Below are 7,669 nucleotides of genomic sequence, written 5' to 3'. Positions count from 1 at the left end.
GGTGTGTTCCTGCGTGGTGTTGGGTGTGGTGTGTTCCTGTGTGGCGTTGGGTGTGGTGTGTTCCTGTGTGGCGTTGGGTGTGGTGTGTTCCTACGTGGTGTTGGGTGTGGTGTGTTTCTGCATGGTGTTGTGGTGTGTTCCTGCATGGTGTTGTGGTGTGTTCCTGCGTGGTGTTCCTGCGTGGTGGTGTCGTGTGTTTCTGCGTGGTGTTGTTGTGTGGTGTGTTCCTGTGTGCTGTCATGGTGTGTTTCTGCGTGGTGTTGTGGTGTGTTCCTGCATGGTGTTGTGGTGTGTTCCTGCATGGTGTTGTGGTGTGTTCCTGCATGGTGTTGTGGTGTGTTCCTTTGTGGTGTTCCTGCGTGGTGGTGTCGTGTGTTTCTGCGTGGTGTCGTGGTGTGTTTCTGCGTGGTGTTGGGGTGTGGTGTGTTCCTGCATGGTGTTGTGTGTTCCTGCGTGGTGTTATGGTGTGTTCCTGTGTGGTGTTGTGGTGTGTTTCTGCGTGGTGTTGTGGTGTGTTTCTGCGTGGTGTTGTGGTGTGTTCCTGCGTGGTGTTGGGTGTGGTGTGTTCCTGCATGGTGTGGTGTGTTCCTGCGTGGTGTTATGGTGTGGTGTGTTCCTGCGTGGTGTTGTGATGTGTTCCTGCGTGGTGTTATGGTGTGGTGTGTTCCTGTGTGGTGTTGGGTGTGGTGTGTTCCTGCGTGGTGTTGTGGTGTGTTCCTGTGTGGTGTTGTGGTGTGTTCCTGTGTGGTGTTGGGTAGGGTGTGTTCCTGCGTGGTGTTGGGTAGGGTGTGTTCCTGCGTGGTGTTGGGTAGGGTGTGTTCCTGCGTGGTGTTGGGTGTGGTGTGTTCCTGCGTGGTGTTGGGTGTGGTGTGTTCCTGCGTGGTGTTGTGGTGTGTTCCTGCATTGTGTTGTAGTGTGGTGTGTTTCTGCGTGGTGTTGTGGTGTGTTTCTGCGTGGTGTTGTGGTGTGGTCCTGCGTGGTGTTGTGGTGTGTTCCTGCGTGGTGTTGTGGTGTGTTCCTGTGTGGTGTTGGGTGTTGTGTGTTCCTGCATGGTGTTGGGTTTGGTGTGTTCCTGCGTGGTGTTGTGGTGTGGTCCTGCGTGGTATTGTGGTGTGTTTCTGCGTGGTGTTGTGGTGTGTTTCTGCGTGGTGTTCTGGTGTGTTCCTGCATGGTGTTGTGGTGTTGTGTGTTCCTGCAAGGTGTTGTGGTGTGTTTCTGTGTGGTGTTGTGGTGTGGTGTGTTTCTGCATGGTGTTGTGGTGTGGTTCTGCGTGGTGTTGTGTGTTCCTGCATGGTGTTGTGGTGTTGTGTGTTCCTGCATGGTGTTGTGGTGTGGTGTGTTCCTGTGTGGTGTTGTGGTGTGTTCCTGCGAGGTGTTGTGGTGTGTTGTGTTCCTGCGTGATATTGTGGTGTGTTATTGCGTGGTGGTGTGGTGTCTTCTCGCATGGTGTTTTGGTGTGTTCCTGCGTGGTGTTGTGGTGTGTTATTGCATGGTGTTGTGGTGTGTTATTGCATGCAGAGGCCACGCACACGGCTGGTGGGGATTACTCCTCTGCCGTGCTATGTTCGGGGAGGGGAGCTAACGTTAGCGACTGACCTGTGTGCACGGAGCAGACACATATTCTCCACGAGAGCCTCCGGACAATGAAGGCCTCAGCAAACAAAAGACAGAAAGGAACATCTCTCGCTCACAAAAGAACATACGTTAGGCCTCCATTCTACCCAGCTTGCTGCCAAGATTATCCATCCCTGCCCGCCGGAGCCCATATCCACCATGATCTGCTAATTCGCTAATCCTATAGTCACGAATAAAGGCGGGTATTTCTCAATCTTCACCACTGTATGGAAGGCCTACAAAATCTGGATTAGTTTGTGGGGGAAATGTAGTCGTCTAATTAATTTGCATTGAATAAAGACAGGAGACATGTGTAAGAGCATTAGCAGAGCGAAACAAGAGGAATCCGGCTTTGCCTCTTTTCTTGTTTGGGGGACACTGGTTTTATCACCTATATCCCAGACTGTTGGTCATCAACTACACACACATCACCCACCACATTCCACCCTTCGATCAGTGTGGATCCTGATCCAAGCCTCCATCCCACCAGTGCCCATTCTCCATTCATTGTTTATCAGTGCTGTAAATGGGAACAGATGCCAGCGTGCACAGGCATGATGGCTTTATCAGTACCCAGGTGGCAGCGGGCTGGCCAAGAGCCGAGAGAGGGAGGACAGGACAGAGAGAGAGAGGGAGGACAGGACAGAGAGAGAGAGAGAATGTGAGAGAATGTGAGAGACGATAGAGGGAAAGAGGAAGATTGGCATACATTTACAGTTGGATGAATGGATGGATGGTTTTTCTATATGATGCCTTTTTCAGGCAATGCCTTGTCTTAAAGCTTCTGAAATCATTACTATTGTGAGAAAATCGAAACTATATCCATTGCAATCCTTTCATGTGCATTCAATTCATGCATTTTTATGCAGTCTTTCACCGTCATTTCTCATTGTGTGTCCCTTTCAGGTGACATGTTTGTGGTTAACGAGGGCTCGTCAAAGTTATGGTTAGGTAGCCAAAAAGTTAGTCATGGTGAGTTCAAAGTTAGCCAGAGTTAGTTCAGTTGTCCATGGTTAGTTCAAAGTTAGCCATGGTTAGTTCTGTTAGCCATGGTTAGGTCAAAGTTAGCCATGGTTAGTTCTGTTAGCCATGGTTAGTTCAAAGTTAGCCAGAGTTAGTTCAGTTGGCCATGGTTAGTTCAAAGTTGGCCATGGTTAGTTCAAAGTTAGCCATGGTTAGTTCAAAGTTAGCCATGGTTAGTTCAAAGTTAGCCATGGTTAGTTCAAAGTTAGCCATGGTTAGTTCAAAGTTAGCCATGGTTAGTTCAAAGCAGTGACGGACTGTAACTATAAGACCTAGGCCTTCAGAGGGACCAAAAAGTTTTCGTCAAACACTTAGACACGGCTGATAGACAGGAGACTCCTGAGCCTATCACCTTTCATGTGCCACTGTTTTTGTCGCTATTGGTGAACAGTCACACACAGCATCAAATCATGTTAAAGAATAAGCAGCCCATTCACTCCGGTAGGCCCAATGAAATCAGAACAATACAATAGCACAACCATTTAACGCCCAAAATTAAATGAACAAACCAGCTATTAATTCCTATTGCAAATATATTTTATCACATTCATCACACTAACCAGTCTAAAAGTTTAAATGCAACAAATGTTTGTCATTATTTTCAAAGAAATAGCTAACAGCATGCAAGCTGCAACAAAAAAAACAGTACCACTCACCAGAGGATCATTTGTAAACAAAGTTTGAAATGTAATCTTGAAAATGGTGATGCTAACGAATTAGCAACAACATCCACTTTGAAGTTGATAACAGCTGCTGCAGACACTGCCACCATTATCACACTACTACAACACAAGGTAGCTAACGTTACTCAAGTGCTTCACCAATAGGTGCAGGGGCTCGTTTGTGCTCCACCTGGTTAACAGGATAATTAAGGAAGACCTAGGGACTATTCTAGAGATAGAATTGTGAATAACATTAACTTTTAAGTTTCTTAAATTGCACTATTCACCCTAAACTGATGCCTTAAGTTTATTTTTTGTGCATACTGTTAGTGTCTGAAGAACCCTGTCACCCCTTGGGGATTGATGAAGTTGTATTGTATTCTTCTTCTTTTTCTCCATCATGTTTTTATGGCAAACTACAACCTATTAGTGTATTGCCGCCACCTAATGTTTTCTGTTTATCAGCCCACTACTCTGTATTATGAATTCATTATGCTCTAAGTGATGGCATGCCTAGACACGTCACTTAAAAAAAAACGGAAAGTCTCACCTATTGCCAGTCTAAATTTGATTGGTTCATTTGCCTGTCACTCCAAATTTCTCCTCTAATACAGTTGAATGGCAGAGGCCTTCTGTCCAGCTTCTGAAGGCCTTGCAAATGGCTGGCTGAACTAGATTTTTCTACCCAAAGACCACCAGAGAAAATCCTGATTGGATAATGTTTTCTATTTAGTATTAACCAATCTCTTTCAAACACAAACTGAAGAGATTAATAGATTTTTTCTTACAATTTAATAACAAAACATATATACATTTTATAGATTTACAGTTGAAGTCAGAAGTTTACATACACCTTAGCCAAATACATTTAAACTCAGTTTTTCACAATTCCTGACATTTAATCCAAATAAAAATTCCCTGTCTTAGGTCAGTTAGGATCACCACTTTATTTTAAGGTGAAATGTCAGAATAATAGCAGAGAGAATGATTTATTTCAGCTTTTATTTATTTCATCACATTCCCAGTGGGTCAGAAGTTTACATACACTCAATTAGTCTTTTTGTAGCATTGCCTTTAAATTGTTTAAATTGGGTCAAACGTTTCAGGTAGCCTTCCACAAGCTTCCCACAATAAATTGGGTGAATTTTGGTCCATTCCTCATGACAGAGCTGATGTAACTGAGTCAGGTTTGTAGGCCTCCTTGCTCACACACGCTTTTTCAGTTCTGCCCACAAATTCTCTATAGGATTGAGGTCAGGGCTTTGTGATGGCCACTCCAATACCTTGACTTTGTTGTTCTTAAGCCATTTTGCCACAACTTTGGAAGTATGCTTGGGGTCATTGTCCATGTGGAAGACCCATTTGCGACTACGCTTTAACTTCCTTACTGATGACTTGAGATGTTGCTTCAATGTCCCCACATAATTTTCCTCCCTCATGATGCCATCTATTTTGTGAAGTGCACCAGTCCCTCCTGCAGTAAAGCACCCCCACAACATGATGCTGCCACCCCTGTGCTTCACGGTTGGGATGGTGTTCCTCGGCTTGCAAGCCTCCCCCTTTTTCCTCCTAACATACCGATGGTCATTATGGCCAAACAGTTCTATTTTTGTTTCATCAGACCAGAGGACATTTCTCCAAAAAGTACGATCTTTGTTCCCATGTGCAGTTGCAAACCGTAGTCTGGCTTTTTTATGGCAGTTTTGGAGCATTGGCTTCTTCCTTGCTGAGCGGCCTTTCAGGTTATGGGTTTGATTGCCGGGACCACTCATACGTGACGTTTTGATAACCATGTAAATTTCTCTCGGACAAGGTGAATTTTATCAATATATTCGGTTTTATTTACTGTCAGATTCAAAAATGCTAATTAGCATCAAATTAGACATCATGCAAGACTACAAATCCCTGCTAGCTCCTGCATGTTGTAATGAGCACGAGTGGAGATCGAGAGCTGGTTTCAAGCGCAGGACGCAGCAGGTGTTTATTGCAAAGGACCACAGGAGGAGGTAGGTAGCCGGGTCCAGGGGCAGGCAGAAGGTCATACAAAGGGGGTCCAAAAGGCAACAGTACAGGCAGGGTAAAGGTTAGTAACGTAGTCTGGGAGATCAGGCAATTGGTAGATAACAGGCAAAAAGCCATCGTTAGTGAGGCAGGCAAAAACTATCATACACGGGAGGATTAAATCACCAGGGAACAACTACGCTCTGAAAGACATGTGTCACAAAACAAACAATACCTCACAGTGATGGGGTGCAAAGAACTGAACTAAATAGTGTGTGATAATGACATACAGGTGTGTGAACAGGTGATTAGAATTCAGGTGATTGGGATCTGGAGTGTGATCTGCGTTCAAGAGATCTAGGTTTTTGAGAGTGTGAGCTGGAAAGTGGGCTGGAAAGTGAGCTGCGTCCAGGGGATCGACGTGTTTGAGGGTGTGAGTTGGAAGCAGACGTTACACACGTCATCTCTAGCTGACACCTTTGCTAACAGGTCAATTTAAAACTTGCAAAAGACAATTCAAAGAATTGTCAGTTTAAAGAAATGTAGCCAATTTATTCATTACTAAATTTAGCTAACATTAGATAGTTAATCCAGAGATTCTTACATTTACCTTGATTCGGCAGTCTCGTCCAGATTATCATGCCATTTGTAGTTCTTTATTATAGTCACATTAGCAGCTAAGTAGCATTTCATTTTGGGGGGTAAATACATTGTAAAGTCACCTTGTCCTTGAGAGATTTACACTTTTTTGTGCAAATTTGAGCCCACTAATGCTGTTTTTTCCTCAATAATTTTGCCCAACTAAGGGCAGCAGTTGCCTTCATGATTCACCATGTCTTCATTTGATTTAGTGCCGTATGTTGGCTTGTGTCTTTTGTTAGTCTGTGGGTTTAAGGTTGTTGGGTTGTTATTCATGGAGTACAGGCGTTGCGTCCCACTACAAGGCCAGCCTGCCCCTTCCCCCTCCCTTCCCCCAGCCTGGGCTGTGCCTTCCTTCCAGAGGGTTGTGCGTTGTGTTGTCGTTGGGGTCAGGCCCCTGCTAAACAGATGTTAGAGAGAGAGGTTGCCAAGCGCCTGTGGTGCTGCTGCTGTTGCTTCCCCTGCACCAAGTCCTTCCAACTGTGTTCTCTCTCTCTCTCTCTCTCTCTCTCTCTCTCTCTCATTTTTTGCAATAAAATATTACAGTTCTTAAGCCAGTTTCTCATTTCCACCACATAAACTCAGCAAAAAAATAAACGTCCTCTCACTGTCAACTGGGTTTATTTTCAGCAAACTTAACATGTGTAAATATTTGTATGAACATAAGATTCAACAACTGAGACTAACTGAACAAGTTCCACAGACATGTGTCCCTGAACAAAGGGGGGTCAAAGGGGGGCTGCATTAAGTACTGCAGTGCATCTCCTCCTCATGGACTGAACCAGATTTGCCAGTTCTTCCACCAAGGCACCTGCAAGTTCCCGGACATTTCTGGGGGGAATCGCCCTAGCCCTCACCCTCCGATCCAACAGGTCCCAGACGTGCTCAATGGGATTGAGATCCGGGCTCTTCGCTGGCCATGGCAGAACACTGACATTCCTGTCTTGCAGGAAATCACGCACAGAACGAGCAGTATGGCTGGTGGCATTGTCATGCTGGAGGGTCATGTCAGGATGAGCCTGCAGGAAGGGTACCACATGAGGGAGGAGGATGTCTTCCCTGTAATGCACAGCGTTGAGATTGCCTGCAATGACAACAAGCTCAGTCCGATGATGCTGTGACACACCGCCCCCAGATCATGACGAACCCTCCACCTCCAAATCGATCCCACTCCAGAGTACTGGCCTCGGTGTAACGCTCATTCCATCGACAATAAGCTTGAAACCGACCATCACCCCTGGTGAGACAAAACCGCAACTCGTCAGTGAAGAGCACTTTTTTTTGCCAGTCCTGTCTGGTCCATGGTGGGTTTGTGCCCATAGGCGACGTTGCTGCCAGTGATGTCTGTCTGGTGAGGACCTGCCTTACCTCTCTCAGCCTATTGCAGACAGTCTGAGCACTGATGGGGGGGATTGTGCATTCCTGGTGTAACTCGGGTAGTTGTGGTTGCCATCCTGTACCTGTCCTGCATGTGTGATGTTCGGATGTACCGATCCTGTGCAGGTGTTGTTACACGTGGTCTGCCACTGCAAGGACGATCAACTGTCCGTCCTGTCTCCCTGTAGCGCTGTCTTAGGCGTCTCACAGTACGGACATTGCAATTTATTGCTCTGGCCACATCTGCAGTCCTCATGCCTCCTTGCTGCATGCCCAAGGCACGTTCACGCAGATGAGCAGGGACCCTGGGCATCTTTCTTTTGGTGTTTTTCAGAGTCAGTAGAAAGGCCTCT

This window comes from Salvelinus fontinalis, chromosome 12 (assembly GCF_029448725.1).
Source record: "Salvelinus fontinalis isolate EN_2023a chromosome 12, ASM2944872v1, whole genome shotgun sequence".
Taxonomy (NCBI): domain Eukaryota; kingdom Metazoa; phylum Chordata; class Actinopteri; order Salmoniformes; family Salmonidae; genus Salvelinus; species Salvelinus fontinalis.
This window is presented reverse-complemented; position numbering follows the sequence as displayed.